The 27141-nt window shown below is 40.5% G+C and overlaps 1 protein-coding gene across 6 annotated transcripts in view; it reads right to left on the bottom strand.

Moving 5' to 3' along the window:
* Positions 1–27141, bottom strand: part of LOC114665340 (HIVEP zinc finger 3) — a 488325-nt gene that overhangs the window by 188014 nt on the left and 273170 nt on the right. For all 6 annotated transcript variants that reach the window (XM_051936193.1, XM_028819849.2, XM_051936188.1 and 3 more), the window contains one exon: positions 273–375. The gene's annotated coding sequence lies outside the window, so the exon portion shown is untranslated. The remainder of the gene's footprint in view (positions 1–272; positions 376–27141) is intronic.

The raw sequence follows: 27141 nt of genomic DNA, 5'->3' as shown, positions 1-27141 counted from the left end.
TGAGCATAATGGCACAAAAATGGCTGCCATCACATCATCCTGGTGGATGCTGCACACTAGTGGTGGTTGAAGTAGCTCCCCGCTCACTGAAGCACTTTGAGTAGTGAAAAAAGTGGCATATAAATGTAAAGAATTATTATTATTTATTTGCCACGTGTCCATATCTGAGTTTCGTCTAGATAAAACTAACCTTTTTTCTAATTTTAGACCCCACTTTGGGGTCATTCTTCACAAGAGAGCTCCGCCTATAAAAGATAAAAGATGACTCCTACCTCAGGATAAGTGGCACTATGCACACGTTACGTGACAGCCTTCTCTCTTCACTTTCACTACACGGCCTTCTCTCCTCCTTGGTTTGTACTCCTCATAGTTCTTCTGTAGAGGAAGAGAAAGAAAACATGAAGAAAAATTGTGTTTTGTAAAGAAGTATTTCTGAGCATTGTTATTAATTTCCCCTTATTGCCCTGCTCCTCAGTAATCTTTAAAGAGAAAAAGAAAGCTTTTGGATTCAAAAAGGGAAGGTCTTCAACGTTAAAGCTGCCATCCACCCTGCAGGCTACAAAATTACTCTGGCGTCAGATCCTGTATGGGTGTATAAGTCGTAACCGTAGATCTTCTAATAACGGAATACTTTAACATTAGAGATATATGCCAGGCAAACATTGTGGATCATTTTAAAAAATCCTAAAAACACATTTTTTTAATTTGGCTACACTTATGTTATACTCTTACATGTGTAGAATTATCATATTCTTAGGGGATTTACAATTATTACTAAACTCTTCTATTCTCTTCTTTCTTTTTTGGTCTTTTTCTAGTGGTGTTTTGTACCACCGCTATATGATTGAGGCACTGTGTGGTCCACCGGTGATGTTTGAATGATGGCAGGTTCCCTAGCTGTCCATGAGACCTGCTGCGTCGAATCCTCTGCAATGAAGCCTGGAAACAATGTGGAATGACATAAGAACGTTTATGTCAGGTAGAATGCCCAGTGAGGACCCAGTGGTCTTTTGGCCTTGGATCCCCTGCAGATTTTGTTTTTTGGAGTTTTATTTTTTTTTTGTCTGACCGCTTGCCTATCTGGCCTTCATCATATGACTCAACTTTAGAGACTAAAATATTATATACTAGTCATTTAGCCCGTTACAATAACGGGCGCTAGAACAGTAGTGCATAAACATTAGTAGGAACAGTCTATATTAAATGGCAAGGGACTTTGACCTCATTCTTTTTGTTGGTCGTATTTTTCTTTCTTTCAGCCTTTCTTTTGTTGATGTTTACTTGCTGAGCTGACCGTTCTTCGTGGGCTGCCGCCGTGTATTGTGTGTCTTTAATTTTCTGTGACAGTAATACTATCTTGTACATCCGCTGGCTTGTATGTCTGTAATATACCTTTAATTTTCTCTGGCGGTAATACAGGCGTGTGCGTCGGTAATATGCCTTTAATCTCCTCTGACAGTAATACTGGCTTGTAGTGGCTGTAATATGCGTCACTGTATTGTGTATCTTTAATTTCCTCTCGCAGTAATACTGGTTTGTATTTCCGTAAAACGCCTCTAACTTTCTCTGACAGTAATATCGCGCAACGCACCATGCCCCACGCATGCGCACTTCACCAGAAGACACACACACATGGACACCTGGATACACACAGGGATTTTATTAAAGAGGATGAGGAGTCTACATTTCTGTTAATTATATCTCTATGCTATGTAAGCTTGTACTGATTTCTTTGTATTACTTATTCCTTATTATTCTTTCCTAATTTAACTGGTTTTCTTTTCTCATAACTGTTACTTTGACATCCTGTAAAGCACTTTGAGCCACATTCTGTGTGTGAAAATGTGCTATAAAAATAAATGTTGTTTGTCGTGTTTCTGAATCTTGTTTTGCAGCTGTCAGAAATGCAATGTATTCTGTCCAAGGACCCCCGCATTTGATTCTGGACCCAGTATGTTTATGTTTTTTTTTCTTCTTGTTTATTTGTTTTTCCTTTTGGGTGCTGCAGTTTCATTCCAGAATCCTAAAATGTTCATGTTAGCTTCTTATTTTAATTAAACCAGTCTGGTACTTATTGTTATTACATATTTGGCTGATGCATTCATCCCAAGTAAGTCATAAGGTTAAGATATGATACATCTGTTTACAGATATTTTTTACAGGTGGTGAACAGGCAGGTTAAATATCTTGCTTACGGTCATATAGTGAGGAAGAGGTAGGAACTGAACTAGCAGTCTTGTGAATGTGTCATAAGATGGGCTGACATTCTATAATCGTGTATTAAAAGAAGCAGGTTTTTATAGGAGTGACACAGTGATGCAACAAAGAGTATATCTGCCTTACACTGCTTGGAGTCTGGTTTGAGTTCTAACCAGGACAAATTCTGTGTGAAGTCTTCATATTCTCCCCATGTCTGTGTGAGATCCCTTATCTCATTGTCTACTGCATACGCTAGTGAGGCCATTTGTCAAGTGTGGCTCTTAGGGATGACACTTATCAGACCTTCTTTTTCTGCTAACTATCTTGGTGTCATTTTTGATTCCTTCCTTTCTTATTTAACCCACATACATCACATTAAGAAACATTTCTTACTTCTACTTCCATAACATATCCCATGTTCACTCATTCCTCAAAGATTCTGATCTTGAGATACACATCCCTGCTTTTATTACACCATGCATCAGATACTGTAACTCCCTACTGGCAGGTGCCCCTTCAAATCTGACACCACAGAACCATTTTGTTCAAAACTCCATTGCAGGAGTCCTTACACGGTTCTGTAAATGTTGAGCACATCACACCCATCCTGCCCATCCTGCTCAATCCTGCGACATACAGGATTGAATTTAAAATTCTGTTATTAACCTATAAAACTGTAAATCACCTTGAATCAGACTTCAACAGTAACCTCCTCCATCACTGCGCTTCTGTCTACACACTAAGGTCCACTGGTGCTGGTAATCTAATTTTGCCCCAAACTAGCCTGCGCTGTATGGGTGACAGGGCCTTCAATGCTATAGTACTCAGACTTTTGAAAAACCTAGGCTCTTTCTTTAGTATTGACCTGGATAATGCACTATCTGTTGGGCAGACTGCAGTTTGTGTGTCTCAAGGACTGTGTCTCTGATGTGGATGTGAGCAACACTGGAGTACCATAAGGGACAGTCCTGTCTCCTGTTCTCTTCACTCTGTGCACCTCAGACTAGAAATACACCATCAGGTCATCTTACCTGCAGACATTCTCAGATGATTCTGTACATATGGAGTGTAATGATAAAGGGGATGAGACACAGGAGGGGAGTCAGGTGGAGAACTTTGAGAATTGTCTGCAACTCAACATCAGCAAAACGAAGGAACTGATTATTGACTTTTGCCTCACCAAAGAGCCTCTATGTCCGGTCACTGTTCAGGAAGTTGATGTAGAGGTGGTTCACTCCTAGAAGTACTTGAGGGTCCACATCAATGATAGGCTGGACTTTGAGGTAACACAGAGGAATTCTATAAGAGCAGTCCCTTTCTCCTTAGGAGTCTGAATTCCTTTAAAATGGGAAGTGACGTCCTTCACATCTTCTATAATTCTGTGATGCCCAGTGCAATTTTCTACACTGCGGTGTGCTGGGCTGGTAACATCACTTCAAGAGAAGCCCACCTCAACATGCTAACTAAAAGGGTAAGCTCAGTTATAAGACACACTCTGGACCCCCTGGAGGTCATAGAGAGGGAGAGAATGAAGACAAAACTGAGTGCCATTATGAACATTGCTGCACAACCGCTATGTGACACACCAATACTGAGGCCAACAAATTATTCAGCAGAAGTCTGTCAAGAAACACAACTGGGGAGTCCTTTATACCAACAGTAATACACCTGCATAATGCAGCACTGGAACTGGGAAAGCCAAGCCAGAAGTTTTACTTTTCTTTCTTTCAAACTTTTATTCCTTTTTAGTCAATCTGACGTGTGGTCAGACCATAGTGTTTATGTGTGTATATTTATTTATTTATTTATTTAAAGAGCTTCTGTAAAAAGCCGAATTTCCCTCTGGGGACAAATAAAGTTCTATGTGTCTTTATTCTGGTTCATTGCCCCTTATTCTAGCTCAAAGCTTTGTGTTTCCTGTCTTTTTAATTATGTAGTGTTTTATGTGGATATAATTTGCATCTAAATGTTGTGTGTGGCTATGTTGATCATTTTGAATTTCTGAAGTGCTTTTGAGTTTGGAAAAGGTGCTATATAAATAAAATGTATTAATTGTTAGGTCTGATGTAAACATTAAAAGAATAACCGCTGAGTGTCCTCGAGAGTTTGGCTCTAAACTGATAACACAACCCGGTCCGGTTGTACTGATTGTTCTTTATCGTCCTCACAATATGGCGTATCCTTCTAAGTGATCTGATCTGACTCAACTCCTACCTCATCTGTGTCATCTTTCATTGATTTAATATCTACATTGATATTCCTGCACGTCATCTTACACAAATTATATTATTTGTTCTTGGTTCTCTTCTAGAATTTTGTATTTTTTATTCCTGCTTGATGTTTCTTATTTTAATTCAGAACTTTGTATTTTATGTATGAATCTATTATTTGGTGTTCATTGTTTAACATTAGTTTATATCCAGTGTTACTAAATTGATTGTTTTTTTTGTGCTATTATTCCTTTTGTATCCTTTTGACCATTTGTGAAGCACTTTGAGTATGGCAAATGTGGAATAAACAGCACAAATATTATTATTATGACTCCTTGATGGATGAGTCTCCGATTCTGTGTTCACTCCTACCATATGCTTCCACCAAGACTGACCGGGTAAAAGAGCAATTAGAAAATAACAGAATTATTTTTTGTAGTACAATAAAGCTTGATCATTCTGACATACCACCTATCCATCCTTACAGTACATTCATTAATAAGCTATACATCTATTCCTCCAATCCAGCATCCATCCATTTCAAATACAGGGGTGCTAGAAGCTACAAAACAATTCAGCAGCCTTGAGGCCATAACAGCACTTACTAAATCCAAAGCAAAGCAATTACTGCTTGCTGTTGACTTTACTCTGCTCAACTGATGTCAAAAGTCATGATATGTTGCCAACTTTGCAAGGGGCTGCCAGGCAGAAAAGGTTGGCACAGGACTAGGACAGGGCCTACCACGGTAGTAAATGTGAGAGGAGAACCTGTACCAGCAGTGGGGATTGCAATCTATAGGCCTGTGTGGAAAAAAGGGCCCTTCCTGTGGGCAGTAAGCACCATTACATTACTAGGGCACTGAGAAGGGCAACGATCAGGGTCATTGTATGGCGCTGAGAACTACAGCCTGGGGAGAACACCAACAACTCCTCGGAGGATGCTAGAGAGCAAGGCATGTAGAAAGCACCAGGTTTTTCAGACCCTCTGTGTGAAGATACAGGAAAGCCAAAGAAGGTTGGCAGCTGGGCAAAATGCATTCTTCTTGATCAAGGTCAGCAACTTAAGCCCAGGAATGGGGCCTTGTTAGCCTTTTAAAGGTGAGAACTGGTAGGACATGTCAGAAGCTGGTCGTAACCTTCCAGGCTCTAACATGGCAGCAGTAGTTGGACCTTAAAATTAAGGCAGTTGAGAGGTTTCTTTCCTAAGAGATTTGTCTCTGTAAGGGAAGCGAAAGCCCTGGGGTGCAGTCGTCTCCGGAGTCACCAAAAGCCCTGATCTTGGCAGTGACTCCAGGAGAGTAACTAAAGCTGCATCATGTAAGAAAATCACTCATGGGATGATTAGTGACAAGAGCACAAATGGTAGGGGAGTTGAGAGGTGAAGAGAGCGCTCTGAGGTGTGCACTTTGTGCTTTTTAAGTGGACGTGTCACCCCAAATACTAGACACACATAAACGCAGGCCCAGAAATGCCACAGAGTTCTTTGTGTGTTTGTTACATTTGTGTTCCCTCTGTGTTCATTCCCATGTTCATATGTCAATAAGGGAACAATGTATGCATATTCTGTCCTTCTTGATCTCAGTCCAGGTTAAGGAATTGCAAAGGTACCAAAAGTATAATGTTGTTAAATTATTTTCCTTTCTCTCTTTAACCCTAACTGAAATGATGTTTTGTTATCGATACTAATGGAGATCTCCTCCATGACAGAAGAGTCACAGCGACTTTTTCGTGACAGAGCAGCCCAGTGATTGAAGGGTTACTTGGCAGTGCCTCGCTGCGGGGAGCGCTGACAGTGGTGGTGGTGGTGGTGGCGGCTTGTGTAGGGAGGTTGACACGAGTGCCTTTTCAGCTCCCCGGCATTCCGGCCGCCTGCACATCCCTCAGTTCAGCCACAGACAATAAGCTCTCTTTGTCTGCTCGCCCCCAGCCCTGCACACTGCCATTCACCATCTATGAGATATCGCTTCCTAAGATCACAGCCCTCCCGCGCTGGGAGGTGGGGGCTGTTTGGATTATATGGGCTTTCTCCAGAGCTCCCAATAAGCAGCCTGTGTACATCCTGCTGCCCTCCTCCCTGTCTGCTTCATCTGCCGTCCACATTGTGGTTCCATCCACGAGGATGGAGGATGGCTTCCCTTGGTTTACTGTTTTGTGACTCACTTATCTCCTCAAGAGGTTTAGTTCAGCCCTGTTCGGTTTATTTTTATGATTATGAAATCTTAGCAGATTCCACACTTCACACATGTCTAATAATTGCCTGCTTTGTAATTAGCCAAACAGAACCTCATTCTTCACTACACATCCCAGTTCTATTACACAGTCGATTTTAATACACACTGTAGTAGAAGGAAATCCCCTTGTAGTAACCATCTACACCCAGAATAAAGTCAAGAAGGCCAAATGTGTCACAAATCATGCTTCTTCCTGAATAAATAAACTCGAGAGACAGACAAAAAGCGAGAACACAAAGCACAAAGTAAAGTGAGAAAAAATGCTGCAGCCACTCCAGGCCTGAAATCAGAGCCTATAAAATAAAAGTGTACATCCCTCTCTGGAAGGTGTCACATTTTAATGTTAAGTCAAAGTCAATTTAATTTGGCATTTTTGACACTGATCAACAGACTGTTTGATGTCAAAGCCCCACTAAAACACACACAAATCATCACTGGTGCAGTTATGTGATTTTAGAAGTCAAATAATTTGCCCAGTGGAGATCATCTGTCTGGGGTTTCCACTGATTGTTGTACCCCCGCCTTGAAGTGGTGTTTGATGACCAGCTGTCCTTCACAGAACATGTTGCTTAGTCACTCGGTCTTGCAGTTTCACTCTCTACAACACCTTCAAGATAAGACCGTATCTGACAGAGTATGAAGCACAACTCCTGGTCCAGGCTTTGGCCTTGTCACGTCTGAAATACTGCAACTCTCTTCTGGCAGGAGTACAAGGGTGTGTCACCAAGTCGCTGCAGATGATTCAAAATGCAACAGCACATCAGGTGTTCCACCAGCCAAGATGGGCATGTGTCACTTCTCTTTTCACATCACTACATTGGCTTCCTGTAGTGGCACATATTAAGGTAAAATATTTGATGCTTGTCTACAGAGTACTCAACAGATCAGCACCTAGTTTGGGTATGGAGACACTTGTGAGGTTCTGTGTTCCTTCTTGACCTATCAGGTCAGCTATTGAACAACGTCTGGTGATGCCACCTCTGTGTGGTAATCAATCTCACTCCAGACTCTCTTAATCTGTCACTCCTGCCTGGTCGAACAAGCTCTCCACCTTGGAATCCTGTGTCCCTCAGAGTCTTTGAAAAGCATTTGAAGGCTCTCTTGTATGGTGGATGTCTGTCTAACTGATATTAACTGTTCAGTTTTATTATCTAAGAATTGTGATTAGCTTGTATTTTTGTTCTGAGTTCTTCACTTGTGAAAGTCAGTTTTGTAACTTTGTCCTGTAATACTCATTCCCAAAACATCCCCCAGCCTGACTGAAACTCAATTACTTTAACCTCTTTTGAATGTCACTTTGGATAAAAGCACTTGCCAAGCAAATAAAAGTAAATGTAAATCTAAGCGGCCTTGAACGTATCTGGAACGTCCAACTTGTGCTGAGTCAGTATGGTGGTCTAACCAAGACAATGAAGACAAAAGAGCACTGCAAGCAACTCCATGAGAAGCACAAGTCAGGGATGGATAAAAAGAGAACATCCAAGTCACTAAAGTCTCCAGAAGTCCAGTTAAATCAATCATTAAGAAATGGAAGGAGCATTAAGAAATGGACTACAACCTAGCTTGCATTTGTTTTCTGTTGTTTTTGTTAACTTCTTTATTTTTCACGCTTCCTTGTTATTTTTATTAGTTTTGTATGTTATTAATTAATTATGTACTGTCCCCTAAAAGAGGTTTATTATTTACTGTCTTTGTGTAATGAATTGCTCTCCTTTGTTCCTTTGACTTTGTGGGTGGAGTCCAAGAAGGCGGGGCCACACTTATGTCACCATGAAGGACCGCCTTCAGCTTGTATCTTCTGAAGCTGTCACCGAATCCGTCAGTAGCCCATTAAAGTTCTTTAGAGGGCATTTCATTGAGAGTATTGGATTTTCCGGTTCTTTAATATTTTTTGCTTCTGTCCTTGATTTTTTAAAATTTGGACTGCAAATTGGGACTTGTTCGCCTAGGATTGTTTCTTTGATCTTTTTATTCTTTTTTGCTATCTTGAAATAAACGATTACATTTAAAAAGATTACTTTGTGGATTTCTTCTTCCTTGCCAAAAGTTTGGATTTTGAAGTTTTTAGGTCATAAAAGAGATTGTTTGGAGAAAGACAGTTTCTCATTTTGGGCCTGAGCAAGCCAAAGCCTCCCTGTACATGTCAGTCAATTCCTCTTTCTCTTTTCCTCTTTCTTTTAGCTTCAAGTTAAAATAATATTGAAGTTGTTCACGTGATTCAATTTCCTGGTCACTGTACTCCACATTTTTTGTGTACATAATAAATGTTAAATTAGTTGTGTACTTAGGTGTATAGTATTGTAAGGTAGAATTAGTTGTATTTTATTGCATTGTAAAATCTTTCATAGAGTGATCTGCTGTGGTATCACCAAAGTGTAATTTACATAGATATACTGCATGGACCACTCCATATAGATTTTTTTTTTGTTGATACAGTGAAGTTGTAGCAGTCGCAAGGATGCTAAAATTCATACTGTTCAAAGATGGTGAGTTTTTTATTTTGTTACTAGGACCCCAGGAACACATCCAGCCTAGATTTGGCATGCACGCAATCACAAACAGAAACATGGATAAGCAGCTCAATGAATTGATAAATAAAGAAAATTTTAAAAAAATAATGAGGAGAAAAAAACAATATCACACAAAAATGCATATACACAAAAGTCCTCCCCATTTCCCCAATGCCGATAATTATTTACTCACAATGCATACATGAAACTGAACATAACAACAGACACTACTCAGTAAACAACACTAACAATCAAGTCCAACACAGTCCAGTACAGGAGAGGCAGATGACAATGGGCCTCTGAAGAAAATGTAAAGTTTTGTCCTACCAGGTTCCTGTTGCAGCATGGAGATTTGGCATGATTGGGATGGCTCCCCAGACAAAGACTTATCTGACCAAAACAAAATTACATGGACAACCAGGCACGGGACAGCACATACATTCAGAAGAAACTGTAATCCACGGTAGTTGAAGTTAGAATCCAATAGTGTGACTGATGTGTATGGACAAATACAGACGGCTGATCACAATCCCCTCGGCATCTTTTTGTCCCCTTTTTAAAGTGCCCGCTTAATTATCCTTCTTCCCAGCAACCCCTGTGCTCTCTGAATGTGCCCAATGGTGCAACACTGCCAGGGCTGCTGGAAATTGTAGGCAATTTTAAGTAGCATTGCTACAAAGTTAAGTAATTTTGCTGAAGTTTGAACAGTAGTCATTAGTGGGTAACTTCTCAGTGCCTCTGTAATTAGGCCACACTGCCTGTAAACTTGTGGACATATATTTATATAGAAACACACACAGAGAGCCAATCAAACTGCTCATTCATTCCGTATATAATATTATTCCTATACATTAAGTAAGCAAAAATCAGTGAAAATAATTATTGACAAATAAGCCTTATTTCTACCCTGTGAAAAATTATGGAAACATCCATCCATCCATCCATTTTCCAACCCACTGAATCCGAACACAGGGTCACGGGGGTCTGCTGGAGCCAATCCCAGCCAACACAGGGCAAAAGGCAGGAACCAATCCCGGGGATGATGCCAACCCACCGCAGATTATGGAAACAATAATACAAAATTATAAGTCCAGCTGTATGAAACTAATATACTCAATAAAAACTAACATGGATTCATGAGAAGACGGCTCTGCCAAACTAATCTGTTGGACTGTTTTGAACAGGCAACTTAAGTCCCGGACAAAGCAAAAATACACAATCATTTGCTTAGACTTTCAAAAAGCCTTCAGTGCATTTCCAAGCCAATGATTAATTATGAAAGTAAACATCATTGCCATCAGACGTAACTCATAAAAGTAAATTACAAGTTAGTTAATCATCCAGAAACAAAGTGTACAGAAAAAATGAAAACAGGGTCAGGACATCGTCGGAATCCTACAGGAGAATGTGCTCGGCCCATTACTCTTTCTAATTTATATTAATGCAATGGCATCTTGTGGACACTAAGGGGAATTTCATTTAAGAATGAAACCAGGAAGTTCTTCTTAACACCAAGGATCATGGGAATCATGGAGTTAAAAGAAGGAACCTTACCAACTTTAAAAAGTATGTGGAGCTTGGGAGACCGAAAGGTTTCCTCTCATTTGTCTTTAACACATAATTACTCAGGATTCCAAATAATTATTTGAGAATTGGGATAAAAACAGCATTAACTGTAGCGCATGATGGACGACATGGACGGATGGGCATCCCGACTGTGTTTACTCTCCTGGGAAGTCCACCGTAGATGGACAACGTGGATAGATGGACAGTCTTTTATTTCCCACTTGGGAAGTCAGTTTAACAGAAGGTCACATGTGTTCCTCCAGTATGCAACCAGCAGCATCCATCTGGCATAGCTCCCATTTGGGTACCCACAGGGCTGCATGGGAATTGCCTTTGGAGGTTCTGCCTGACCTGGAAGTGCTCCCTGGCTACATCACTGACATGCTGGAAGTACTCTTAGGTCCATTTTAAAAAGGAGCCCACTGCTTCATCGAAGTGAGCTGCAGCTGGAAGAAGAGAAGGACAAAGCTCACCTGGGAATGAGTGAAGGTGAAAAAAGAAGAAAAGAAAAACAACAGAATTGTTATCGAGTGGTAAAGATCTACGGCAGAGGAAGCCTTTATTGTAAGGTAAAAAGAAAATAAAAAGGGTCTTTTGAGCTCAGGGCTGGCATGCTGCGTAGTTGTGTCTAAAATGCCCCTCCAGCATTTGTAAGTGCTTACTTGTAGTGAGCACACAGTACATATGTCACACACACACACCAGCCTTCTCATAAATAAGCATTCAAGTGCCTGAATTATCAAAAGTGAAGTTACATTTGAGAAAGTCAGAAGAATTCATATTCAACATTTTGCTCAGTTCAACTAGGGCAGTCATAACCCCTGTGACTCCTGTTAGAAGGATTCATTATTTTCTATGAACTGGTCAAAAAGTTAGTTTCCATCTGCATTGTATTTAGCTGCTTGATTTTACTTTTACAGTTGCATTGGTTTATTTGTTAATTGTTTTATTATGAGTAATAAGGTGTATTGCTTCTCAGGTAGTGAGGCCTACTGACTAAAGCACTGCATTAAAAATCAAAGATTGCCAGCTGCCTACAACTGATTTGCTAGAACACCCCGAATACGTAACTCACTGGCCACTGCTCCCATTAAACTTATAAATGTAAAGAATCATACGGCTTTTGTTCACTACAGCAAGGTGATAAATATAAAGCACATTTGTTTGCTTATGGTGTACATGGCAGAGGACTTTACAAGTTCACCTCAGAGAGTTCAAGGAGAGGAGAGTTTATGCAGGAGGTGGACTGGACAGTTCATCTCTACCAGGCAGAAGTCATGACAGATTGATTAAAGTACATGTCACAAGTTATATACATTTTTATTCTCTTTTTCTCCTTTTAAACATCTGTGATATTCATCTGCGATGGCAAGTCAGCTTTTAAGATTACGTAAGTCTCGTAGTTATTGCTTAATTTTGTCAAATGGGACTGGAATTGTGCATGTAGGTGGCTTTACATTCCATGATACTCTCCATTTCCTCAACGTGAGTGGAATTCTTGTTATGACTAGGAAAATTCTTTTTCCAAATTAAGCAGCATGTGTCATGTAAATATTTGCCAAAGACACCTATAAAATATACATTTTTGTTTCATTTTTAAGAAGAGGATGCTGGAGCCAACACATTTGTCTCTTTCGCCTTCTATTATTAAAAAAAAAAAAAAACGGCGACAGTGACCTCTGAGTTATACTCTACTGGTGTGATGTGCAGTTAACATACAACTGGATTATGTGAGTGAAGAAAATGGATGGACACAAGGAAATACTAATCCTTTAAATAATTCTTTACATTTACATAGTGCTTTTCTTTCTATTCAAAGCGCTAAGCGAGTGGGGAGACACTTCAACCACCATTAATGTGCAGCATCCCCCTGGATGATGTGATGGCAGCCATTACTGTGCCAGTGCACTCATCACTCATGGTCTGTTAGTTGGTGAAGTGGTGAGATAGCCAATAAGGGACATGGGATGATTCTGGGGCCAGAATGACCAGGCCGTGGAGGTCAATTTAGCCAGGTCATCGGGATACATCCTGCTTATATCAAAGGATGCCCAGTGATCTTTTATGATCACAGAGAGTCAGGACGTCGGTTTTACACTTCATCTGAAGGACACCGCCATCTTTATAGCACAGTGCCCTAGTCACTGGACTACAGTGTTGGGCTCCAGGGTATGTGCACCCCTCGCCAACACCTTTTTCAGCAGTAACCCAAGCATATTTCTTTTTTTTGTTCTTTATTTTGTCTTATATAATTTCTTGTATTAGGAATTTGTTAGTTTCCGCATAACCCTTAGGGTCACAGCGCAGGGTAAGCCATTGTACAGCATCCCTGGAGCAAGCGCAGGTTAAGGGCCTTGCTCAAGGGTCCAGCAGAGTAGGATCCATTTTGGCAGTAACAATTATTTAAACCAGCAACCTTCCGAATACCAGCGCAGATCCTTAGCCTCAGAGCTAAGATGATCTGCCATCCAAGTACTGGCCAGGCCCAAACATGCTTAGCTTCTGAAATGTATGCAAATATATATATCAAGGCACCCAAGATTTTCATCCAGAAGCTTGTTATGCTTGTCTTCTGTCTCCCTATTGAAAGGAACCAGATGTCACCACTGGGCTCAGGTGTTTAATTTCCTTGTCTACTCTGCCCAGCTCTTTGACAATAAAAGCCAACCTCCACCTTCATTTTATATATTGATGACCTGGCAGGCAGAAGCGGCAAACTTAGTCAAGAATAAAACAAAGAGAGAAACAGAGATGATGCTTGAAGATGATCTTGTTTTCTGTTAAGTGCAATAATCCTACTGACTCTCTTCTCGGAGGAGAATGCTTGTCTTTTTTCTCCTACCTGCCCTCTCCTTTTGGGTCCCCAAACCCTCTTCTCTGTCTTGCTTAAGATCTCTTAAGTTCACAACATTTACAGTGCATAAATATTAACGTCTACATACCCTTATTAAAATCAGAATGGCTGTCTGCTGTCAAAGCTGAAATCAAGACACATTATTTTAGAAAGTTTTCACATTTACTGAGATCTTGTACCCAATAACACTGGAGTATCATTATTAGCTAAAACAGAACTCAATTGTCATGCTGCCCTGGTCACATAAGTGTACACACCCTTTAACTCATATTTATCATTAAAACCATTCATCACTTTATTTCCAGTGGTATCAACTTAATAAAAGTTGTTCTATTAATTAAAAATCAGTATACAAGGTACGACCCAACGGTTTTTAGACAAGTTGTTTGAAAAGAGCACTGTGCGTTACATCTAGCAGCCGACACCGTCACTGCGTAGAAAGATGCTTCATGTACCGTCATACCATTCTCCAAAAGATTGCTGATTGTTTGAATATTGGTAAGGAGATAGCTCACCAGATTGTAACCAAAGACTTGGGGGGAGAAAAAAAAAAAGATCTACGCAAGATTTGCTCCTCACACCTTGACCACAGAGCAGAAACAAGAATGCGTTGTTTACTGCCAGGATCTTCTTTTAATGAGACAAGATGAACGTTTTTGGGAAAAGCTCATTACCAGTGACAAAACATGGTGTTTCGCCTACAATCTGGGCACCAAACGACAGAGCCCAGAGTGGGTGGGGCAAAACTCTCCAAAACCAAAGAAACTGCAATTTTATAAATCGCAAGTGAAGACGATGTTAATTGTTTTTCTCGACGCAGAAAGTGTAATTCATCGAGAGTTTGTTCCGGAAGGGCAGAAAGTAAATGCAGAATTCTACGTGGGTGTTTTGGATCGGCTACTGAAGAGAATTCGACAAGTTAGAACAGCTAAATTCCAATCCAGTGAGTGGTTTATGCCATCTCATAACACTGCAATAGTAAAGAAGTTTCTGGCAAACAGGAACGTTGCTGTTCTTCACCACCCACTTTACTCGCCAGATCTTGCACCTGCTGACTACTTTTCTCTTCCCCAAGTTAAAATTTCCTTTAAAAGGACGGCATTTTCAAACAGTGGAAGAAATTTCAAAAATTGCTTTGCTGGAGGACATGAAGAAGTTGAAGGAACATGCAAACAAGTGTAGTGATCAAGGAGGAATGTATTTTGAAGAATAAAAATAATAAATTATGTCCATATAAGAAGTGATCTGTGTTTGTCTAAAAACATTTGGGTTTCACCTTCTATGAATATGAACACACTTACTATACTCTCTATGACGTTATATTATTTACACCCTGAAGGATGATCAAATCTGCATGAACACCAGCATAATACCAGTATACTAAAGAGTCTTGCCAGCTTTGCTGAAGGTATTAAGTTAGAGAATTTTACAGAATTGTTTAAACCTCTTGGTCAGTGGTGTAGCTACAGTTTGTGCCGCTCGGGGCGGGGTGGGGTGGTGCTTCAATTTGCTGCCCTCCAACATATCTGAATATGTTAACCTGTTTAAATAAAAAAATAAAATGATGTATAGAGAAAAATTATGATAAATATTGCCTAGATTTATTCATATATAGAGAAACAGCAATAATTTTTCATATATAATTATTTATAAGCATCAACTAGAAAAGAATCCATATTACTAACCGAGAATGCTAAACCGGATGATGGACGCAGGCACATCCGGCCATGGGCCGTAGCTGCAAAAAGACGTACTGCGCAGGCGCAAAAACAGTCCGCGAGAGGCGGATGAGGAGCCGCGAGAGGGGGACAAAAGAGGCCGCGAGAGGCGGATGAGGGGCCGCGAGAGACGGACAAGACCACAGAAAAAAGACAAAAAAGGAGAAATGACGCGCAACGAGCACCGAAAAAAGGAAAAGGCACATAAAAAAGTAGTCAAATGCAGGCAAAGCACGAAACACATTGCACACGAAACTAGACCCAAAAAAAAAAAAAAAAGAGGCTCGCGCACAACAGCAAGGCAACCCCCCCCCCCCCCCCCCCCCCCCCCCCCCACAGGCACCGGACGGGACACACACCAAGAGGGGGATTCAACAAGCCCATGGAACAAAAAAAAAAGAACACAAAACCACCCCACAGACCCTACAAGCAAGGGACGGGACACACACAAAGAGGGGGATTCAACAAGACACAGGAACACAAAAAGAAAGAAGACGCTCGCGCAACAACAATCCTCACCCCCCCCCCACACACACACACACATCCATAAGAAGTGACACCCAAAGCCACATATTCTAAAGTGAACGTCAACACCTTCACACTAGACAGCATAGGTGTCAGCATAGGTGGATCTCCTTACAATAAAGCACTATTAACCGTTCAACTGCAGAAAAGGAAACATATTAACAGTGACTGCGACCCTCCTTATTACTTATCCATATTTCGCATGCTGAGAAAGAAACAAGTCATGAATACACGGTCACGGGTACAAAACGAAAAGGAAATGATAACAGGAACAAACACACGAACACGAAAGAAACAACAAAATAGACGGCTATGCAGCATAGGTGGATCTCATTACAATAAGGCACTATTAACCGTTCAACCGCAGAAAAGGCTCCATATTAACAGTGAGTGCAATACTCCTTATTACTTATCCATATTTCGAAAAGAAAAAATGTCTCGACTCCAAAAACGCAAAGCTCAACTAAAGCTTCTAACTAAAAGTAAAAACTTTATGAACTGCATTAGATCCTAAAATAGTTCATTTGCACTGCATCGCATTGGAAAATTACAACCTGAAACAAATCAACAACGCAAATATGCACAAATCTACATCCTAGATCCACATGACGCAAGCTAGCAATCAAAGTGCTGCATCGCAACAGTCACGGATTCAAAACGAAACACCTCCCGTCTCAGACATACGTTAACGGCAAGGACAGCTACAACAGGCTTCTCACACAGCACAGGCAAATCGATTACAGCTCCAAAACAACACGTCCCAAATACTACACATGCAACAACGCGCCTCTCAAACGGCACAAGCAAAACATACACAAGGAAAATTCATTCGGATTAATGAATGTCATTTGCAATTATTGTCATTCAGTTCACTTCCCTGAAGAAACAACTGGCAATACAAGTAATACATTTACACGTTGTTGTCAAAACGGTCAAATTAGACTGCCTTCTTTACATTCATATACTGAATATCTACAGAACCTTCTAACTAACGATGTACCTGAAAGTGAAATCTTTATCAACTGCATTAGATCCTACAAATCGGTATCCACTATGAACATTAACGGTGGCACTGCACGTGACATCCGTCTTGAAAAAATGTAAATTATTGATGAATGTACAATGGCATTAAGTCACTTACTCAACACCATTCATAAACTTCTACAAACGTTTATGAATAATAATATTCGATTTGGATGAAAGGTACTTTTATGAGGAGGAGATTTTAGACAGTGCTTAGCTATTCTTCCAGATGCCATGCACTCAGCTATTGTTCAGTGCACCTTAAAATACGCAGACAATTGGCATTGCTTTCAAAAGATACAGTTAGTAAAAAAGATACGATGTCCAGAACCAAATCATAACAATTACTTATTACAACTGAGAGATGGTACACTCACCAATACAGATGGACTTCAGCCACATATTATTACAATTCCTCAAGCCTTTATCTGCGACAACTTAGTTACAGAGAGATTTGGAACAGCAATCTCATTAGACCAAATGCCCCTTTTAACACAACGCACTATATTATGTCCAAAAAATATTAATATGGAAAACATTAATACCCAAGTCATTCCATTACTTCCTGGAGAGACACAACTCTTTCTAAGCTCTGACAAACTTGACTCTGATCACAACAATAACCATCTTCATTGACCTTACAAGTTCTGAGCTGGAATTACCTTTTACACTTAAACGACGTGTACAAAGAAATTTTCAAATAAACCTTTACACTGTGCCACACACTTTATTGTTTGCTTTCTATTTACATCATCTACACCGTCACACTATTCTATATCTCATTCATACATCACGCTCTTTGTCATTCCCAACACCAGGGGTTGGCGAGCGAAGCGAGCAGGGGGCGGAGCCCCCTAGTATAGTATAGACGCACTGATAAGCCGTGTTCTAATTATTAATTTAACATACAGTAATTACGCTGCGAAAACCAGAACCAGTGTAGTGTACAAGTGATAGGTGGGGATGTTTTCTGCGCAGAGCAAGACCGCATTCGGATTGATAACGAAACAAATTTATATATTGTAAATTAGTTGTTCATCTTCCTAGAAATTATTATCGGTGTAATGTTTATGCATATTTTTGTTATTGCCTCATATATTTAAACTGCTGTGTCTGATGCCGTCACAGAAGGACAGTCTGAAAATTATTTTTGAGGCATTTGTGGATAAACATCCGTGAATTTTACTTTTTTCAGTCATGAGTGATATTTTTCCGAACCCTGTTGCTTACACACAAATTGCACTGAGCCTTTCGTCCAATAATGCCACCTCCAAAAATGTGCTGCCCGGGGCGGATCGCTCCCTCCGCCCGCCCCTAAATATGCCACTTGGTGTAGATTTCCAAATTAAGGCTGATTCCAGTCTCACCGCCAGGACAGACAATGAATCTCTGAAACTCGCCTTCAGGATAAAGCAAGCAAAAAAAAAAAAATGATGGATAGATGTAAGAAATATTATTTGTAAGTTAATTAAACAAGTAATTGTCAAAGTTATTCAATGAGTTATATTGCACTGCCTGCCACTAAAATGTGAAGATGGATGGAATCATTTTGTTTTGCTTAGTAAGCTCGGCCTACAATCGTATTATTCAATGCCCTTAACAGCATAATCTGCTGCCCTTTCATTTGTTGATTTAATTTGTAATCTCAGTCCATTTGTATAAAATCAGTAATTTTCACCTTCAATTAGGCAACAGAAAGATGCACGGCATTGAGATAATGTCGCCATGAGTTCTACTAATGTCCTTGTTGGGTAATTTGTTGTTCAGGCAAATGTCTTCTTTAGGAAAAAACCACACCACCGTCAACAATAATTAAAAGTCACACACTCTGACACGAAGATATCTGACGTAGTGTGGAAAAAGAGAGACAGAGAGGGAGAGAGAGAGAGAGAGAGAGAGAGTGCTATAATTAGAAGGTCCTGCCACCCCCACGTTTACAAGTTACGGCCCACGCATTTTACTTCAGGTGGGTGCAGAGAGCTAAAAATAACTCCAACGTGCAAACCGTGACACAGAGAAGAAAGCAGGATGTGGTTGTCCTGCGGAAGCCGACTTTGAGACTCACAAAGCAGCAGTAGAAAAAAAAACAAAAAAAAAAAAAACAAAAAGAAGGACAAAGTTGAGTAAAAGACAGCAAACACGCGGCTTTACTGAGAGAGGGAGGGAGCTGAGCTGTTGGGGCAAATCTTCACTTCCATTCACCGCTTTGTTATTTTGTTTGCTTTGTAAAACGGATTTCCAGAATTGTGAGCATGTAAATGTAGAGCCCACCTACCATTTCAGTGCAGGGGGGAAAAAAGTATTTTTTTTTTTTTTTACAGATTCAGCTCTAAGATGTTTCAACAAAATTAAAATGGAAACATTTAGTAAATAAATGTGACTTTGTAATTGAGGATGGAAATGATATGAAGACAGTGACTGGAGGAAATAACCACTTACTACAAGATGTATAAAGATTAAATGTAACCATTACTGATGTCTGTTCTTTTTATTGATTGATCATTTTAAATTTCTAATTTGGTAAATGAACTTGGCAATGCCCTGTAAACATCCCTTTAGTCCCAGCTAGATAAATGTGTAATCCATTGCTGTAGCAGGTACCAAAATTAAAGCAGAAGGAACTCCCTCTTTTCCTGGAAGGTCTGACTCACTTCTTACAGTAAGAGCCCTGAACACATGATCAACTCACAGAATCCTTGCAAGAAAGCTGACCCTGCTAATTCTGCTCTCACACTCCTCCTCCCTTTGTTGATGGTCTAAGTGCCATCTTCACAAAGCCCAGCTAAGGGTACTGTATGTGTGTCATCATGGACAGGCTGACCAGTGCTAGATGACAAATCCCCACAGTTTTGCTGAATGCAGTTCAGGGTCAGGGGAACTGGGATCCATACTGGCTGAGGCTGCCATAAGGCTGGACCCAGGATGTGAATCATACCACGCCATTTGAGGGAGCTCAGCGTCAACCACTTTGATGGTATAGGAAGGGGTTTTGCACATCTCATCAGAAAAACAAAAGATCCCTTTTAAAAGACGAAGCCTCTCACATGAAAAGGAAGAAAATTGCTAGTATGTGACCCAACTGCTGCCGCCATTGTACTCATAGTGGAAATCAAAATGAAATGTAGCCTATGACTAAAAATTAGAAGTAAGATTGATTTTGTTTAAAACTGACCTGATTTTTATTTATTACAATTTAAACATTCAATTTTCACTAATTTACAAAGTTTCTGAATTGTTTTCATGGAGCATCAGGTCTCATTTAGAGGCCAAGCCCCACCTGGCATTCCTGTATTTTGCACTTTGGCTGTGACAAATCCTAGATGGAGTTTCGTCTAAGGACACACTCATCCACACACAACTATTGTCAAATACAAATTTATAAATATATATGAACAAATATAAATATAATTGCCAAAATTATCCTTGGGGACAAATAAAATTCTATCTGTCTATCTATGATATAATGCCTTTCATATCTTTTTATCTATCTATCTATCTATCATACAGTGTCTTTCATGTCTATCTGTCTATCTATCTATTATATACTGCATTTCATTTCTCTCTCTCTATGATATAGTGCCTTTCATATCTATTATATAGTGCCTTTCATATCTATCTATGATAAAGGAGCACTGAAATCATCAGGTAGAAGGGTCCTTTAATCAGATTGTCCGGCACAACAGTGGCTCAGCTACAGACCAGCCAATAGGAAGGAGGCACCTTGTTGGCCAAGGTCTCCAGGACTCTGACTGTGTCTGGCCTGTCTGACTCCTTTTCCACAAACTGGATGTTGTTCTGCAATTAGTTGATGGACAGATATTCTTGTTTTCCATTTACATTAATTAATTAGTTTATACTTTGTTTTTGATGTATCTGAACAAATCTACATCCACATATGTGATAGATCTGTATTTAGTGAGTGGTATAATATATTCTTGCATTTTCCATTGTAGTTTGTACTGTTGTGTTGTATTTCTGAGGTGATAGACTGGCCATCTAGTTCTGTGAAGAGAATTACTTGCGTTCTGCTTTAAGGATTGTATTTATCCCATATTTTGACACCTATTTCATGCCCAACCTACCTAATGTCAGCAGCCATACCACATGCACTTCAGAACAGGTCATCCATCTGAAGTTGGGCATGTTTAGGTCAAGCCAGGACTTGGATGGGAGACCAACCAGGACAAAGCTTGTTTTGCTGCTGGATGAGGTGTTGGTGAGGCCAGCAGTGGGTGCTTACCTTCTGGTCTGCATGTTAATCCCAATGCCCCATTGCAGTGATCGGGGCACTGTGCTGTAAAAATGGCAGCGTACTTCAGATGAGACGTAAAACCAAGGTCCTGACTCTCTGTGGTTATAAAAGATCCCTGGATAATCTTCGTAAAGAGTAGAGAGTATCCCAATGTCCTGGATAAATTGCCCACTATGGCCTAGTCATTCTGGCCCCTTAATCATTCCCTGTCTCTAATTGTCTCTCTCTCTGTCTCACCCCTTCACCATCTAACAGCTCATGTGTGGTGAGCATACTGGTGCAGAAATGGCTGTTGTCGCATCATCCAGGTGAATGCTGCACATCAGTGGTGGTTGAAGTGGCTCCCCAATCACTGAAGTGCTTTGAGTAGTGAGGAAAGCGCTATATAAATGGAAAGACATCTTGGGAACGGCAAGACCCTATTCCAGGTAATAATAATAATAATTCTTTCCATTTACTTTTCCCTACAAGGGTTTTTTTTGGGGGGGTTTTCATTGTCTTCTTAGGGAGACAAGGTTGGGGGAGTTGTCATAAAACAGGGTCTGTTAAAGCCCATTGAGTCCTTCCTTGTGTGATTTTGGTCTATACGAGAAATAAATTGTTGTAATTTGATGCAAACTTGAATGAAGAAGAAACATCTATGATGACCTTTTATCTGGTTGTGCTGATGAGGCAATATGTTGTGCATTCCCTATGAATCCTGGGAAAATAACTTAGGCAACGTGCAAAGTGAAACTGAAAAAATGGTTGTGCCTGTAACGACCCAAAATGGTGTTGCAGGAAGACAATAAAAATTTTTTGCTAAAATCAAACTCTTTGAGGTCACAAGCCCGAGTTTAGATGTACTGAAGTCAAAAAAACTACTTTGAAAAAGCACCAAAATTAATAAAAGACACCAATCATCACAGTGTTGATAGGTGATACCCCTCCATACTAGACCTTTTAGCCAGAGGTTAAGGCGTACATGTGCAGAAGCTTTGGCTGACAGCTTGGCTGGAACAGGCCCTGAAGGTAAACCATTTATTTTCTTGGCTTTATCTTTCTACCTGACCAGATGTAGGGCCAATATTACTACTAAACACAGCACATAATCACATAATCAACTGGCTATTACATCTCATGAAAGAAAACAATCCCAGAAGCTAATAAAGAAGAAAGTCACTTTAGCAGGATATATCAGTAATCTCAACAGTCGCACCAGCAGTTGTGTTAATTAAACACTGTGGTTAAGGCAAAGCAAACATGTGGGCCAAATAATAATCAGGTCTTCAAACAACAGCTGTTACAGGCTAAATTGAGATCATTTGTTGGTACATGCAGTTATTTCCTCTTTTGCATCAAATGTTATAGCCAGCATCCCTTTTTTTCAGGCCATACATTTACTTTCCATGTTATAATTCTCCTAGAGTTGAAACTCTACCCAAATTTACTGTCCACTCTGCTTTTTTTATTACACAAAATGCCGACATATAGATTCACTTTATTCTGCTATAAGCATGCCTAATGAAAGCTTTTTGATTATCTTATCTTACCCCTTAATATCTAATATTAAGAAAATTGCCTGTACAAATTTAACAAGATACAATGTTCTGACAAGAGTGGGCCAATCATCTCCAGTACTTTATATATGGCACAAAACTCACAAAATATTAAGAAATATGTTATTCAGTTTAAATTGAACAGCTGCACACCTCACAATATCCAATATGATCCAATCATGTCCTTCTAATTTTAGAAGCCTCTTAGACCATTTCAGGGTTGTGTGGCATAGCCAGTACCAGCAGGTTAAGATGCCGGGCAGGAGCCAGTCCTAGACTGGGTACCAATCTATCACAAGGAACACTCAACGCAGGGCTCATTTAGAGCTGCCATTTAACTGAAAACAACAACAACATCCTATTAGTCTTTTTAAATCATTTCTGTGCATTAACTGGCTTTAAACAGTGAAAGTCCATCATGACTTCCAATTCTATTTTTTACAGGATAATTGTTTATAGTAGCATGTTTATCTAATATGCTTTTATCTCATCTCTAGTCTCTGTTTCTAAAGCCGCTTTTCCTGGTGGAGGTCACGGTGGCAGCAAGCCAAGCAGATCAAGCCAGACTTCCCTGTCCCCAGCTATAGACTGCAGCTCTTCCTAGGGAATTCCCAGGCATTCTAAAGTCAGCCTTGAGATATAATTCTTCTAGCATGTCCTAGGTTTGCTGCAGCATCTTCACCCGATGGGATGTGCCTGGAGGGGAGCCACGTGAGGAACATCCTTACAAAATGTCCAAGCCACCTCAACTGGCTCATCTCAATTTGGACGAGCAGTGACTCTACTCTGAGGCTGTCACAAATTACTGAGCTTCTTATCCTATCATGGAGAGTCAGACCAGCCACCCTGCAAAGAAACCTCATAATGACTCATGATCACAGGTGAGGACAGGGATGTATAGTTTGACCGGTAAACCGGGAGTTTTGTCTTTAGACTCAGCACCCTCTTCACGATCACAGATGGGTACAGCACCTGCAGAACAGCTGCCGCTGCTCTAGTCCGCTTATCGATTTCACGTTCACTGTTTCTAACACTTGTGAACAAGATCCCCGGATACTCGAACTCCTTCACTAAGGGTTGCTGTGCCCCCCCTCAGAGCAATCCAGTCTTTTCTGAAAAAGAACCATGACCTCAAACTTGGAGGTGCTGACCCTGCTCCCAGCAACTTCACACTCGACAGCGAATCACTCAAGTGCATGCTGAAGGTCACAGTAATATGAGACAAAGAGGACATCAACAGCATAAAGCAATGATGCTACTCCTATCCTTCCCAACTGGACACCGCTAACATCCTTGGCTGCACCTTGATATACTGTCCATGATAACCACAAACACGAGCGATAACAAGACACCTCCTTGATGGACACCCATATTTAACAAATCAGACCTACAACCAAGTATTCAGACAGAGCACTCACTGCATTCATACAGAGGACAAATAGCATGCAAGAATGGTCCTGTTACCTCATATTCCTATAGAACCTACCATAACACAGGCTGATGGACCTGGTCATATGCTTTTTTCAAATCTACAAAACACATGTAGACTGGGTTATCATACTCCCATACACCCTCCAGCAACTGTGCCAGGCAGAAAAGCTGGTCTACTGTTACATTGCCAGGATGGAATCCACATTGTTCCTCCTGTTTCTTTGGCTCAACTACTGGACAGATTCTTCCCTCCAGCACCGGGAGGCTGAGTAGTGTAATCCCTCTGCTAAAATGTTTTAACATGTAATTCACGTTAATGAAAGGATAAGGGTCTGTGTATTTGTATGTTCATCAGGTTGTTATGACTCTATCATTCCAACAGATGGTGCATCACAAACATTAACACTTCTTTTACGAATTCCATACCAAATGGTATATAACAGAGGCATATGCATTGAATTTGTCATTCCAACAGATGGCACATCACAAACATTTTTAGTAAGGCATTTCATGCTACCAATGTTTCTGATGCACCATCCGTTGGAATGACAAATTCAATGCGTTTTCTTCTTACGTGCAATATAAAATACATTTCTGTAGATGGTGCGCTATAAACAGAATCGATTACTTAGATTTCAGCTGTTCCTAGGTGGGTAGCACAGCTAGTATTTACATGAATCTTCACATGCCATATATATGAGCAACTTTAAACTGTATCTATGACCATCTGTAGTAATTTTGCCAATTTAAGGCAATTTAGTTAGTGTAGCCCACTCCTTTCTTGTATTTGAAAACAGCAGGGGCCACAGCACTAATTTATGAGTAGCCCCACTACTGATGACACCTTAATAAAAGAACAATTATCTGAGTGACCATCTGCTATGTCTCTGTCATTCCAACACATAGTGCATCATAAACATTTGTAGTAATAAAATGCATGATATTTGTCATTCCAACAGGTGGTGCAGCACAAACATTCGTAGTAATGCATTTTATTATTACAAATGTTTGTGATGCACCATTTGTTGGAATGAAAAATGCAACACATTTTATAACTACATGCATAACAAAATACATTTCAGTAGATGGTGCACTACCAATGTTAACACTTAGATTTCAATCCATCTTTGATAGATAGCACAGCTAGTCATCACCATAATGATCCCTTTTATTTATATAGTAACTTACATTTCTTTATTGATAAAAAACATTGCATTATTCCTGTGTACTTTTCAAGTGGTGATGTGCTCTGTGAAGTTTACCATATAAAGGATAGTTTGACAGATAGTCCAATGTGATTACGCTGTACACACGTCTGCTCCCATGGCACGTTGGTTACAATTGTTGCCTCACGACTCTTTAACTGTGTGTGTTTCGTTTTGTCTGCAAGTCTGCCTCCTATCCAAGGTTAGCTTATGCACAGGCATTCTAGGATCCCCAAAACTGGACTATCTCATCAGTCCTAATGACTTATGGTGTAACCTTCAGTCTGTCTCTTGATACTTTAATAAATGTTCTGGGAATGTACTTCCAAAGGTTCAAGTTTTAGTGGCATGGCCAGATGGGGCCAGAGAATATCAAGGGGTGGCATACATAAAATCTACAGCTTAGGCAGATTATAAGATATAATAACCGTTATTATTATAATAGCAAAATTATATTACAGATCATTCATTGGCCTATTAAATATCAATTGGCCAAATTCCAATTTGAAGGAATCAACAGCCTATTGCTGATGAACATTGTACTAAATAATTATTTGTGGTATGTATTCTATGCATAATTGTTATATAATTAAGAGTCAGTCATGTCAGTCATTTTCCAACCCGCTATACCCTAACACAGGGTCACGGGGGTCTGCTGGAGCCAATCTCAGCCAACACAAGTGAATTATGAAATACAAAATGTAATGGTCTGGTGTAACGTAAAGGCGCCACAAGATTTTTTCCATAGTAAACTAATCACAGGCGGCACGGTGGCACAGTGGTAGCGCTGCTGCCTCGCAGTAAGGAGACCTGGGATCGCTTCCCAGGTCCTCCCTGCGTGGAGTTTGCATGTTCTCCTCGTGTCTGCGTGGGTTTCCTCTGAGTACTCCAGTTTCCTCCCACAGTCCAAAGACATGCAGGTTAGTGTGTCTTGGAGTGTGTGTGTGTGTGTGTGTGTGCGTGTGTGTGCGTGTGTGTGTGTGTGCGTGTGTGCCCTGTGGTGGGCTGGTGTCCTGCCCGGGATTTGTTCCTGCCTTGCGCCCTGTGTTGGCTGAGATTGGCTCCAACAGACCCCCGTGACCCTGTGTTAGGATATAGTGGGTTGAATAATGACTGACTGATGATGATTGTGAACTAATCACAGTAAACACATCTCAAATGTTTTTTCCTCAATGGTGAAACAAACTCATTTAGAAACAAGGAAATGTACTGTGCAATGCTGCTGATCGCTTAGGTGATCCACCACAACACACTTATGAACTAACCACAGCAACCTGGGTCACGAGCTAGTGGTTGAGAAACTTTGGCTTAGGTGACCCACCGCATAACCCAATGACAGTAACCTGTGACGCCCGCTCTGGTGATCCAGTGATTCTGAAACACTGCCTTACATGGACTCGGCATGCAGCTGTCGAGATGGGAAGATTAGTTTGTGTTACTCCACATCGGAAGTTAAAGTGTGTGTACCACGACCCACACCAGACCCTCAGTTGCAATGACCAACATACATCGAACTTGACGTACAGGCAAATGGCCAGTGCCAAATGGAGCCGCAAGTCAGCACATGGCTGTAGTACTCTAAACAAAGGGTGCCATACTAACTGCCACAGAATTCATGCTTGGACAAACTTAGTTAATTTTTTCACATAATCATATGGTGACTCATCAAACATAAGTCCATGACCCACAGTTTAGGAAGTAATGATGAAACAAGTATTGGGGAGAAGGCGCAGTGCAAAAGAGACGTAACCAGTAATACCGCATGTGGTGTGGCCAGTGCCTCAAATGTTCCGCCTTGGTGGCCAGCACCCACCCTTTTCTATCCCTTGGAGGTGCCATTGCTTATAAAATCAGTCAATGACTATCCAGTGGCCAACAC

The sequence above is a fragment of the Erpetoichthys calabaricus genome, chromosome 14, assembly GCF_900747795.2.
Source record: "Erpetoichthys calabaricus chromosome 14, fErpCal1.3, whole genome shotgun sequence".
Classification (NCBI taxonomy): Eukaryota; Metazoa; Chordata; class Cladistia; order Polypteriformes; family Polypteridae; genus Erpetoichthys; species Erpetoichthys calabaricus.
Note: the sequence above shows the minus strand (reverse complement) of the source record. Positions and strands in the feature narration are given on the sequence as shown.